Raw genomic sequence first — 14,649 nt, 5'->3', positions numbered from 1 at the left:
TAGACAGTAAAATCATCCATAAAAACTTCCATGATATTTTCAATATAAAAAGGAAAAATAGCCATCATGCATCTTTGAAAGGTAGTAGGGGCATTACAAAGACCAGAAGGCATTCTCCTATATGCAAATGTTTCATAAGAGTAAGTGAATGTGTTCTTTTCTTGGTCTTCTAGGTAAATAAGAATTTGAAAGAATCCTGAGTACCCATCTAGATAACAGAAGTAAGAGTGTTTCGCTAGCTTCTATAACATTTGGTCAATGAAAGAGAGAGGAAAATGGTCTTTTTTGGTGGCACTATTGAATTTCCTATAGTCTATGCACATTCGCCAACCAGTGACTACCATAGGAGAGATCAGTTCATTGTTTGCATTTTGGATAATAGTTGTCCCACCCTTCTTAGGAACTACATGTACTGGACTAACCCATTTACTATCAGAAATTGGGTATATGATACTTGCATCTAATAGTTTCAAAATTTCTTTCTTGACTACTTCTTTCATGTTTGGGTTAAGATTTCTTTGGTGCTCGATAGTGGGTTTACTGTTTTCTTCCATAGGTATCATATGCATGCAAATCGAGGGGTTAATCTCGTTCAGGTCTTCTATTTTATACCCTATGGCCTTGTTATGGGTCCTAAGTTCTCTTAGCAATTTTTCCTCTTCTATCTTAGACAAGCTAGCATTGATTATAATAGGATATTTAGAGTTTTAGTTTAGAAATCCGTACCTTGGTGAGGATGGGAGAGGTTTAAGCTCTACCTGTTTGGTGTTTTCCTGGAGCTTGCCCTTAGGTTGTTCCTCCTTCAACTTCTCCATCTTGGAAGCTTAAGGTAAGGCTAGGGGTGGATAAGCTGCTAACTATTGTGCACAGGCTATTATTTCTGTGTTTTTATTATTCGCTGTGTGGCTATGCACAATGCATGGTTCAAGAGGGTCTTTAGGATGTATCTTATGAAATTTCTCTTCAACTTGTTTGTCAATTATGTTAACCTTGAAGCATTCATCAGATTCGAATTTGTGTTTCATTGTGTCGAACAAGATGAATTCCACTTCTTCTTCTCCTACCTTGAGGGTTAGTCGCCCATTTTTGACGTCTATGATTGCTCCAACGGTTGACAAGAATGGTCTTCCTAAGATGATAGGGATCTGAACATTTTCTTCCATCTCAAGGATAACAGAGTCTACTGGAATAAAGAATTTTCCCACTTTGATGGAGATGTTCTCAATTATGCCCACAGGATATTTAACAGATCAATCAGCCAATTGCAGTGAAATTGTCGTGGGCTTCAGTTCTCCGATCTCCAGCTTTTTTCATATTGATAGAGGCATTAAACTCACACTTGCCCCAAGATCGCAGAGGGCCTTGTTTATTTTTTTTTTATTGCCAATGAGGCATGGTATGGAGAAGCTTCCTGGATCTTTCAACTTTTGAGGCAGTTTATTTTGTAATATGGCACTGCATTCCTCTGTTAGAGCTACTGTCTCATAGTCTTTTAGCTTTCTTTTCTTTGATAGAATTTCCTTAAGAAATTTGGCATAGGATGGCATTTGAGAGAGTGCTTCAGTGAAGGGAATGTTGATATAAAGTTTCTGTAAAACTTCTAAAAACTTCCCAAACTGCTTGTCCAATTTGGCTTTCTGAAATCTCTAAGGAAAAGGTAGGGGAGGCTGGTATGGCTCTAGCAACTTCTTTTTCTTCCCTACTTTCTCTTCCTGATCTTTCTTAGCTTCTTCCCCCTTTTTTTCTACTTGGCTTTCAGATTTTTCTGAGGTTTCCTCTGTCGATTCTTCCTCTGGTTGTACTAGAGTTCTCCCACTCCTCAATGTAACTGCCTTACAATGCTCCCTTGGGTCTATCTCTAGTTGACTAGGCAGTTTACCGGCAGCCTTACTTAAAGAACTTGCTTGCTGAGCAATTTAGTTTTCGAGCATCTTGTTATGGGTAGCAAGTGAAGGAGCGAAAGCATGAAAAATACAAGTTTAGATCATTGAATTCAAAAATTTTTTTCATCTAGGGTCACATGCATCATGTAAGATTCATTTTTATCTATTTGATTATAATGATAAACAACATATTAAAACTCTTTTAATATATTTTGGATCTACATTTGCCATTTAAGATTTTAGAATTAATAGATTAATTCATTAAAACCCTAGATTAGATCAAGAACAAGTGCAGTAACCTTTTTGATGCACTGTAGTGTGTTTTGCACCTTTGGGATGCGCCTAGGATACTAGATGTTGTCCCTCTAGCTTGCCCACACCAAGATCACCAATGACAGTCCCTTGAACAGCTTCTAAAGCTTTTCCAATCACTTAGAAAATCAAGTTTTGCCTTTTGAGAGATTACAGATATAAACAGGACACTAGAAACGATTTCTAGTATTTTTAATTCAAGAGATTGTTGACAAATCTCTTTGAATTGATGAGAGATGAAGAAGATGAAAGAGAGAGCAAGGCATGTTAGTAATATGCCCTAGAGCATATCATTTAGTATGTATTATGTACATATTTTATTAACAAAAGGTATTTTCACTTTTCCGTTTACATAATATATTTATGTGTAATAGAAAAGGTCCATTAATATTTTGTTAGAAATTTTATTCTTAAGTTGTTAAGAATATGAGTGACAGTATTTCTAGTACAAAGTATCATAAATTGGTTCACAATCAAGGATACTTCAAAATAAGGATATGACTTATCCAGAAACATTGTAATCATGTTTGTTCCCAAGTTATTTATATGAGATATAAATAAGATGGAATAGTGAGTCTCATGCCATATAACAAACATGATAGGTACTTATATATGATAAGTAGGTCAAACCAGTGACACTTATGACAAGCACATGGAGTTTACTCTTGTCAATATATTGTCATAAATCATATCAGTGCATATAATCTTTAGACCTGAGATAGCACAGTTATCTTGTATATAGGTGGTTTGAGTTTGATACTGCTTTCATACTTATACTATGTATGGGTATATGGGCATGTGTTGGCTCCTACTAGTTATATATGAAGGTAGGTGTTGATCAAGATGGAATATATTCCTCTAAGTAAATAGGGATAAAATCCTATGTTCATTTAATTGTTCTTGATGTTTCAAGTTCCTGGCCAGGACAAATAGATTTAATCAGAAAAGAGTTTCTGATGAGAATCTTTTAATCAAGAACTAGAATTAAAAGAGAACATAATATTCATAGCAAACGGGGTTTGACATAAACCTTGACTCCAGCTTGAGTTGGAATTTTGTAACAAAGAGATTCTAGTGCATGGTAACATATGATTATAGGTTCATTTAAGGTAAACCTTATTACTAATTGGGTGGCCATGGCATGCTATGCTAGGTGTTAACCATGGTCTATAAGGTGCATAAAATGATTTAGAGAAATCATTTATGGTAAGAAAGAATTATGATGATATTAAGAGTTGATATCATGTCTCATTGCCAATTAGTGATGAGCCTAGTAAGTCACGCACATACACAAGTAATCACCAAATTAAATATAATTTAATTAATTAATTAAAGAGTTTAATTGATTAATTAAATAGGTTTGGTTTGCAATTAGATTGCAAAGTCCCTAGCATAGCTTAAAACCAAATCTAGGTTATTGGATGTATAGTATAAGTTAAATTTATATTTAAAGTGTTTAAATATGAATTTAATTAATAAGAAATTAATTAATAGAGATTAATTAATTAATTTGTATTTGATATAAATTGATTAGAAGAAGAGAAATAATTATTTTGGGTTGAAAACTAAAAATTAAGACACAGGGGTATTTTGGTCATTTCATAGGTCGACATGTGGCACCATGAGATGGTGACACATGGCACTACACATAAGCTTGCCAAATGTCTTTTAATCATGTAAGATAATTAAATCCACGATTAAATATTGGTTTGACACTTGGCACAATGTGATTGGGTTAAGTAAAACCTAGAGCCAATCAGAAAGTGACATGTGGTAAGAGTTTTAAGTGGTGACCTATCTATATAAGTGTAAGGATGAAAGAACAAAATACACAAGCTGCCATTCATCTCTTTGTGCCACCACCCTTTTCTGCTCTCCCTTCTCTTCTTCTTTATCTCTCATCAATTCAAAGAGATTAGCAAACAATCTCTTGAATTAAAAATACTAGAAATTGTTTCTAGTGTCCTGTTTACATCTGTAATCTCTCAAAAGGCAAAACTTGATTTTCTAATTCATGGAAAAAGCTTTAGAAGCTGTTCAGGGGCTGTCATAGGTGATCTTGGTGTGGACAAGCTAGAGGGACAACATCTGATGTCCTAAAGACGCATCCCAAAGGTGCCAAACACACTGTAGTGCATCAAAAAGTGCCAAACACACTGCAGTGCATCAAAAGGTTAGTACACTTATTCTTGATCTAATATAGGATTCTAATGGGTTAATCTGTTAATTCTAAAATCTTAAATGGCTGTAGATAAAAAAAAAATATTAAAAGAGTTTTAATATACTGTTTATCATTGAAATCAAATAGATAAAAATAAATCTTGCATGATGCATGTGACTCTAGAAGAAAAATTTTGAATTTCAATGATCTAAACTTGTGTTGTTCATGCTTCTGCTCCTTCAATTGGTATCAGAGCCACTATATTTGCCATTTAGATTGTTGTTTATATGATTTAATTGTGTGGTATGATCATGAGATGATAGATCCATTGCTAGTTGCAAAGAAAGGTGGCGGCTTGGTGATGAACACCATTGGTGCGCATACTTTGTGGTCACCAATGGTGTGCGCAAGGTTTGGGTTTCTAATTTACAATTGTTGTATGATATAAAAGCTCATCCTATGTCTAATTAAATTGTTCAATTAGAGTTTTAATCACACAATTAAATTTTGATTCAAATCAGAATTTTTAAAATTGTTTGAATGTGATTTAAATCTGAATTTTTGAATTTGTTTGAAAATGATTCAAATCTGAATTTTTAAATTTGTTTGAATCATATTCAAATCTAGATTTTTAAGTTGAATATGAGATATTCAATTTAGTTTAAGTATGTATGTTTTATTTAATTGTTAAATAGTGATATGCATGATGGATGATCATGGATTATAAAAAACCAATGTGATTGGATTTATTTCTTTTATGTTTCTTTGGGTTGTAAATTAATTAATTTATTTTAATTTATTTTTGGGCATATATTATTAAGGTTGTAATAATTTTGGGTTGTAATTTCATTTATTTAGTTCTTGTAAATTCGCCTTGGTATGCCAAGGATTACTATGTAATTGGATTGCAAGAAGATCAAGGAGGTCAAGAGCATTGGTGGGACCAGTGGGAGGAATTCAAGATCAAGTATTGATTATGTACTCCTTCAGTAACTCTTGTAAAATGAATGAATGAAATGCACCTAGGAATGCCCTGATTCAATTCTTGGTAGCTCAAAATTGAATCCCTTAGAAAGTCCATGATCATACCATATTTACTGTTTATCCATGAATGCATGAGATGTATGGGAATGTATGCAAGTAGATGATATATGTATGCTAAATGGATAATGTGCAAAGTGAGACCTTAATAGTAATTAGAATGACCACAAAATCTTACAAACAATTGATTAAGTTGGAAATGGTATAATTAAAGTAATTATAACATGGGCCCTCAATTGAGGCAATTATTTTAAGAAAATTTAAATACTTGCATAAGATGCAATTAATTTAAAAGATTTTCTTAAGAATAATTGTTAAGCATGAGATGTTATAAATATGTAAATGGTTTGGTGGCCAATATTAGATGTACCTGAGGACATTAAAATTATTTGCATAATTATTGGCTCAATGGGATCAACTTAACTAATGCAAGGTAAGTCAATAATGGAAGTACTTGAGATTTTGAGCATTAGGGGCTAGGTAAAGATTGAACCTCACATGAGATGTGATGGGCAAGGAGTTGCTTACTTATAGTTTATTGTAATTCCAATAATGGATGTACCTGAGGATGATCAATATAATTATAAGAATTCAATCACCCGCTAGAAATCCATCCAACTAGGATTTCCGTTTTCTACTTTGGAAGTATAGGATTTGCTAAGTTAGTGGGAGGACCAATTTGATTAAAAGACCATAATCATTTTCGTTAAATACATGATACATTTATTAATTAATCTGGTTATTTTCTGCAGTTAATTTTCTGATAACAATGAGCATAGAACAACCACCACTATCTAATATCCTTGCAAGCATACTTGATCGAAATAGGTTGACAGGACCTAATTTATCTGATTGGCTAAGAAATTTGAAACTTGTCCTGAACCTTGAACATATAGGATATGTCCTAGACTCAAATGTTCCTGGTCCCTTACCTCTAGAGGCCACTCAAGAGGAACATGAAACTTTGGACAAGTGGAAGGAACATGATATGAGAGCCAAGTGTTACATATGAGTAATGAATTACAGAAGCAGCATGAGAATATGCAGAGTGCGAGTGAGATCCTCTTTCACCTACAAGAGTTATATGGTGAGCACAGCAGGAATGCTAGGTATGAGATATCTAGACAGCTGTTCTGCATGAGGATGTCTGAGGGACAGAATGTTGGGAATCATGTCCACAAGATGATTCGGCTGATTGAGCAGTTGGAACATCTTGACTTTAACGTGGATTTCCAACTGCAGACGGATTTGATCCTTCAGTCCCTTCCTGAGTCTTTGGGAATTTTGTGACAAATTTCATATGACTAAACAGGAATGCATCTTGGCTAGTTTACTCAACATGCTAGCTATTGCCCAAAAGAATATGCCAGGCATTAAAGGAAAAGAGGTAGCTTTGATTGCATTTTCTTCTGCTGGAAAGTCCAACAAGAAAAAGGGCAATTAGAAAAGGAAACCTCAAGTTCCAAGATCTTCCAAGAAAATAGCCAAACAGAAAAACAAAGATCAAAGCTGACAAAGGCAAAGGAAAGTGTTTCCACTACCAGCAGGATGGGCACTGGAATGGGAACTGCCCAGAGTATTGCAATTTAAAAGAATGCAATGTCATGATGAAAATCAACTCAAGTTCAAAATATATTTGGCACTTAAGATTAGGTAATGTTGCAGAAGATAGGATTGCAAAACTGGAGAAAATGGGGATTCTATCCTCATTGGGTTCTGAACCTACTTCAACCTGTCAATCCTGCCTTCAGGGCAAAATGACTAGATCACCCTTTATTGGACAAGAGCTAAGAGCGGAAAATATTTCAGAGCTAATACATAGTGATGTATATGGTCCATTTAAAAAAATGGCTAGAGGTGGTTTTCATTATTTTAGTACCTTTACTGATGATAAATCAAGGTTTGGGTATTTGTATTTGATGAAATACAAATATGAATCATTTGAAAAATTCAAAGAATTTAAATCTAAAGTAGAAAATCAAACAGGAAAAAGTATTAAAGCTCTTCGATCAGATCATGGAGGTGAATACTTGAGTACTGAATTTGATGAATACTTGAGAGAGCATGGCATTGTTTCCCAACTGACTCCTCCAGGAACACCACAGCTGAATGGTGTATCTGAAAGGAGAAATTGTTCCCTATTAGATATGGTACGTAGTATGATGAGCTATATTGATATGCCAATCTCCTTTTGGGGATTTGCATTAGAATCAGCTTTGTATATTCTGAATAGGATTCCATCAAAATTAGTATCTTCCACATCTTATGAGATATGGCATGGAAGAAAACCAAGTCTTAAACATGTTAAGATTTGGGGTTGTCCAGCTTATATCAAAAAGCTGAACATTGATAAATTGGAAACCAGATCAGAAAAGGGTAGATTTGTTGGATATCCAAAAGATAATATTGGATATTATTTTTATTTACCTGCATCACAAAAGGTTGTGGTAAGTAAAGATGCCACATTACTTGAATAACAGTTTGTTCAAGAAGGAGGCAAAGGAAGGCAAATAGAGTTAGAATTGGAGAATTCTGACCAACCAATAGATCGGATGGATATGGATCTATCTAGTCAACCTACACCTATTGATGAAACATCTACAGTTGTTCCTTGTAGAACAACCAGGTTATCTCATTCACCAATGAGATATGGTTTCCTTCATGAAAAAAAACAAGAGTTGTCTACTCATAAAGAAGTAGATCATGGAGATGATCCACTTACCTATGAAGAAGCTATATCAGATATAGATTCTTCAAAATGGATTGATGCTATGAAATCTGAGATTGATTCCATGTATAAGAATCAAGTTTGGGATCTTGTTGACCCACCTGAAGGTATTGTACCTATAGGGAACAAATGGATTTTCAAGAAGAAAATTGATTCTGATGGAAAGGTAGAGACTTATAAGGCAAGACTAGTAGCGAAAGGGTTTCACCAAAGGCAAGGAATCGACTATGAGGAGACTTTCTCACCTGTTTCCATGCTTAAATCAATTAGGATTCTATTAGCAATAGCTGTCAAGAATATCCTTAAATACTTGAGAAGAACTAAGGATTTATTCTTGATATATGGAGGTGAAGACTTGCAATTGGATGGTTATACTGATTCTAATTTTCAATCATATATCGATGATAGAAAGTCTACCTCTGGGTATGTGTTCATTTGTAATGGAGGTGCAGTCAATTGGAAGAGTTGCAAACAGAGTACGACTGCATATTCCACTACCGAGGCTGAGTAAATTCCTGCATCAGATGCTGCAAAGAAAGCTGTTTGGATAAAGAAGTTCGTGACAGAATTTGCAGTAGTTCCTTCCATTGAGTCAACAGTTCCACTTCACTGTGACAACAATGGAGCAGTCATACAGGCTAAGGAACCCCGGTCTCACCAGAAATCCAAATACATAGAAAGGCGCTACCACATTATCAGAGAAATAGTTGGGCGAAGCGATGTAGCCATGCAGAAAATAGCATCAGCTGAAAATCCAGCTGATCCATTCACTAAGCCTATGTCACAAACTCAGCATAACCGACATCTTGAGAAGATGGGTTTAAGGTATTGTAATGAATGGCTCTAGTGCTAGTGGGAGATTGTTAGTAGTATACCCTAGAGTATATCATTTAGTATGTATCACGTACATATTTTATTAACAAAAGGCATTTTTACTTTTTCGTTTACATAATATATTTATGTGTAATAGAAAAGGTCCATTAATATTTTGTTAGAAATTCTATTATTAAGTTGTTAAGAATATGAGTGACAGTATTTCTATCACAAAGTATCATAAATTGGTTCATAATCAAGGATACTTCACAATAAGGACATGACTTATCTAGAAAGATTATAATCATATTTGTTCTCAAGTTATTTATATGAGATATAAATAAGATAGAATGATGAGTCTCATGCCATATAACAAGCATGATTGGTACTTATATATGATAAGTAGGTCGAACCAGTGACACTTATGATAAGAACATGGAGTTTACTCTTGTCAATGTATTATCATAAATCATATCAGTGCATATAGTCTTTAGACCTAAGATAGCACAGTTATCTTATATATAGGTGGTTTGAGTTTGATATTGCTTTCATACTTATACTTTGTATGGGTATATGGGCATGTGTTAGCTCCTACTAGTTATATATGGAGGTAGGTGTTGATTAAGATGGAATCTGTTTCTCTAAGTAAATAGGGATAAAATCCTATGTTTATTTAATTGTTCTTAATGTTTCAAGTTCCTGGCCAAGACAGATAGATTTAATAAGAAAGGAGTTTCTGATGAGAAAATCTTTTAATCAAGAACTGAAATTAAAAGAGAACATAATATTCATAGCAAATGGGGTTTGACATAAGCTATGACTCCAGCTTGAGTTGGGATTTTGTAATAGAGAGATTCTAGTGCATGGTAACATATGATTATAGGTTCATTTAAGGTAAACCTTATTACTAATTGGGTGGCCATGGCATACTATGCTAGGTGTTAACCATGGTCTATGAGGTGCATAAAATGATTTAGAGAAATCACTTATGGTAAGAAAGAGTTCTAATGATATTAAGAGTTGATATCATGTCTCATTGCCAATTAGTGATGAGCCTAGTAAGTCACACACATACACAAGTAATCACCAAATTAAATATGATTTAATTAATTAATTAAAGAGTTTAATTGATTAATTAAATAGGTTTGGTTTGTAATTATATTGCAAAGTCCCTAGCATGGCTTGAAACCAAATCTAGGTTATTGGATGTATAATATAAGTTAAATTTATATTTAAAGTGTTTAAATATGAATTTAATTAATGAGAAATTAATTAATAGTTATTAATTAATTAATTTATATTTGATATAAATTGATTAGAAGAAGAGAAATAATTATTTTGGGTTGAGAACTCAAAATTAAGACACTGGGGTATTTTGATCATTTCATAGGGCGACATGTGGCACCATGAGATGGTGACACATGGCACTATACATAAGCTTGCCAAATGTCTTTTAATCATGTAAGATAATTAAAGTCAGGATTGAATACTGGTTTGACACTTGGCACAATGTGATTGGGTCAATTAAAACCAAGAGCCAATTAGAAGGTGACATGTGGCAAGGGTTTTAAGTGGTGACCTAGCTATATAAGTGTAAGGATAAAAGAAAAAAATACACAAGCTGCCATTCAACTCTTTGTGCTGCCACCCTTGGCTGCTCTCCCTTCTCTTCTTCTTCATCTCTCATCAATTCAAAGAGATTAGCAAATAATCTCTTGAATTAAAAATACTAAAAATTATTTCTAGTGTCTTATTTACATCTGTGATCTCTCAAAAGGCAAAACTTGATTTTCTATTTCATAGAAAAAGCTTTAGAAGCTGTTCAAGGGCTGCCATAGGTGATCTTGGTGTGGACAAGTTAGAGGGATAACATCTGGTGTCCTAAAGACGCATCCCAAAGGTGCCAAACACACTATAGTGTATTAAAAGGTTAGTGCACTTGTTCTCGATCTAATCTAGGGTTCTAATGAGTTAATCTGTTAATTCGAAAATCTTAAATGGAAAATATAGATCCAAAAATATATTAAAAGAGTTTTAATATACTATTTATCATTGAAATCAAATAGATAAAAATAAATCTTGCATGATGCATGTGACCCTAGAAGAAAAATTTTGAATTTCAATAATCTAAACTTGTGTTTTTCATGCTTCTGCTCCTTCAAGGCAAGGGTGGCGGCACCTTTGAATACAGCAGCTTGTATTTTTGTTCTTTCATCCTTACACTTATATAGCTAGGTCACCACTTAAAACCTTTGCCACATGTCACCTTCTGATTGGCTCTAGGTTTAATTGACCCAATCACATTGTGCTGAGTGTCAAACCTATATTTAATCTTAACTTTTATCATCTTACATGATTAAAAGACAATTGGCAAGCTTATATGAGTGTCATGTGTCACCAACTCATGGTGCCACATGTCAACCTGTGAAATGACCAAAATACCCTTGTATCTTAATTTTGAGTTCTCAACCCAAAATAATTATTTTTCTTCTTCTAATCAATTTATATCAAATATAAATTAATTAATTAATCTCTATTAATTAATTTCTCATTAATTAAATTCATATTTAAACACTTTAAATATAAATTTAACCTATATTATACATCCAATAACCTAGATTTGGTTTCAAGCCATGCTAGGGACTTTGCAATCTAATTGCAAACTAAACTTATTTAATTAATCAATTAAACTCTTTAATTAATTAATTAATTAAATCATATTTAATTTGGTGATTACTTGTGTATGTGTGTGACTTACTAGGCTCATCACTAATTGGCAATGAGACATGATATCAACTCTTAATATCATCAGAACTCTTTCTTACCATAAATGATTTCTCTAAATCATTTTATACAGCTCATAGACTATGGTTAATACCTAGTATAGCATGCCATAGCCACCCAATCAGTAATAAGGTTTACTTTAAATAAACCTATAATCATATGTTACCATGCACTAGAATCTCTCTTTTACAAAATCCCAATTCGAGCTGGAGTCATGGTTTATGTCAAACCCCATTTGCTATGAATATTATGTTTTTTTTTTTTTAATTCCAGTTCTTGATTTAAAAGATTTTCTCATCAGAAACTCTTTTCTAATTAAATCTATCTGTCCTGGCCAGAAACTTGAAACATCAAGAACAATTAAATTAACATAGAATTTTATCCCTATTTACTTAGGGTAACAGATTCCATCTTGATCAAAGCCTACCTCCATATATAACTAGTAGGAGCCAACACATGCCCATATACTCACACACAGTACAAGTATGAAAGCAATATCAAACTCAAACCACCTATATACAAGATAACTGTGCTATCTCAGATCTAAAGATTATATGCACTAATATGATTTATGACAATACATTGACAAGAGTAAACTCCATGTGCTTATCATAAATGTCACTGGTTCGGCCTACTTATCATGTATAAGTGCCTACCATGTTTGTTTTATGGCATGAGACTCACCATTCCATCTTATTTACATCTCATGTAAATAACTTGGGAACAAACATGATTACAATCTTTCTGGATAAGTCATCTCCTTATTGTGAAGTATCCTCAATTGTGAACCAATTTATGATACTTTGTGCTAGAAATACTGTCACTCATATTCTTGACAACTTAAGAATGGAATTTCTAACAAAATATCAATGGACTTTTTCTATTATACATAAATATATTATGTAAATGGAAAAGTGAAAATGTCTTTTATTAATAAAATATGTACAAGATACATACTAAATGATATGCTCTAGGGCATACTACTAACAGCAAGTTGGTCCATTCTGGAAGTCATCTATTTAATCAATTCATTCTGTTGTTGTTGAGCTGCTAGGAAACCTTCCATCATGGATTCCATGGTCATCTTCAGTTCAGGTTGCTAAGGTTAAGAGGGCGGCGGTGGCTGTGCAAAGTTTTGGCCTCTGTTCTGAAATCCAAGGGGTGTTGGTGGTTTGTACCCCTCTTGTTTGTTTATTGGCTGATTCTATTGATTGGACCATGAGAAATTTGGGTGGTTTCTCCTTCCAAGGTTGTAAGTGTTTGAATATGGATTGTTGGCTGCCTCTGGTTGAAGTTTGCCCCATTATTCACATAGTTCATCTATTATGTGGGAGGTTCATTGAAGCTATTATATTCTGAACTCATGTATCCTCCTCCATAGCTGTGCTCATATTGACTGTTTGGACTAACTGCGTTGGCTTGCATTCTGTCGAGTATCTTTGTGAGCTGATCAAATTGAGCATTTATCATGCTAAGGGCATCCACTTCCAGGACCCCTGCTGTTCTCCTTGCTTTTTCTCTTTCATTTGACTACTTATAATTATGACATGCGATCCTCTCTAGAAGTTTAAGTGCTTGTGTCATTGTTTTCTCCATCAGGTCACCTTTTGCAGTCGAATCTACTGTGCTCCTTGTAGAGGGTAGTAACCCATTATAAAAATTTTGCACTAGTAGCCAATCCTCTATGCCATGGTGTGGACATTCCCTTTGCAGGTCTTTATATCTCTCCCATGCATCATAGAGTGATTCACCTTCCTTTTGTCTAAAGGTGTTGAGCTCAAGTGTCAGTCTTATAGTATTTACAGGTGGGAAATACCTTGCTAGAAAACCTTGTGAGAGGTTTTCCCAAGTGGTGAACGTTCCAGCTGGTTGAGAAAGTAACCACTTCCTTGCTCTGTCTCGAAGGAAGAATGGGAATGCTTTGAGTTTTATTGCTTGATCAGACACTCCATTCATCTTGAACGTGTCACATAGGGCAAGAAAGCACTGGAGGTGATAGTGTGGATCTTCTGTTGGTGAACCTCCAAACTGGGTATGTTGAATCATTTGAAGCCATGCTGATTTTAACTCAAAGTTATTGGCTTCCACCGTAGGTCTTGTGACACTGGGCTAAAATCCTTAGATAGATAGAGCTCCGTAGTCTCTCAAGACTCTTGGCCTGTCATTACTATCGGCTATGGTTGGAAATTTGGGATTTTATTGATCGTGCTCTTGCTATTTCCTTTCCCTCCTGATGGCTCTCAGAGTTCTATCTATTTTGGGATCACAGTCTAAGATTTCTTCTTTTGGCCTTATTCTGGTCATATACCAGATCAGGTACCTGAGAGAAAAGAAAAGAAATAAAACAAATCAAATAAAATTAAATAGTAAATATAATTGCCTAAATCAGCTAAATTGCCTATCGCTCAATATTACTAAAGCCAAATTCCTCGACAACGGCGCCAAAAACTTGTTTCGCCGGTTTTACAACCCTGCAATTACACAGATCACTAACAAGTAATAAAGTGATAGGTAAAGTATCATTTCCATGAGCAATTTGATTAGTAAGTACCAATCTAAACAGCAATTTTGACTGTTTAGGCTATTGAATACTGAGGTAATGAAGGTTATTTATTTTAAACACTAGAATGATAAATTTAAAATGAAATAATCTATTTTGAAACAATTCCGGAATTAAGATTTCACACTTAAATCTTACTATGGATGTTATCTTGTTTATTTACTAGATTGAGAATCATTTACCTTAATGGAAATTAGTCCTAAGGTATCCTAAGTCCTCTCTCAAGGCACCTAGAGGGGGTGTATTTTAATTAACTTAAACCGGATTTTCGTGACAATCAAATTAATTAAAACCCTTTAAGGTCTTTGACCAATTTTGAAATTCCACAAAGGTATCAGCCTATGTCTAGATCATAATTCTTAGGTTC

General features: G+C 34.1%; 1 non-coding gene across 1 annotated transcript; it reads left to right on the top strand.

The window, feature by feature from the left end:
- The first annotated feature begins 13,406 nt into the window (after positions 1 to 13,406).
- On the top strand, positions 13,407 to 13,513 carry LOC131175611 (small nucleolar RNA R71). The gene has a single exon (XR_009145807.1). It is a non-coding gene; the product is annotated as a small nucleolar RNA R71 (small nucleolar RNA).
- Positions 13,514 to 14,649: the final 1,136 nt, after the last annotated feature.

Source organism: Hevea brasiliensis, chromosome 17, assembly GCF_030052815.1.
Source record: "Hevea brasiliensis isolate MT/VB/25A 57/8 chromosome 17, ASM3005281v1, whole genome shotgun sequence".
NCBI lineage: Eukaryota > Viridiplantae > Streptophyta > Magnoliopsida > Malpighiales > Euphorbiaceae > Hevea > Hevea brasiliensis.
Note: the sequence above shows the minus strand (reverse complement) of the source record. Positions and strands in the feature narration are given on the sequence as shown.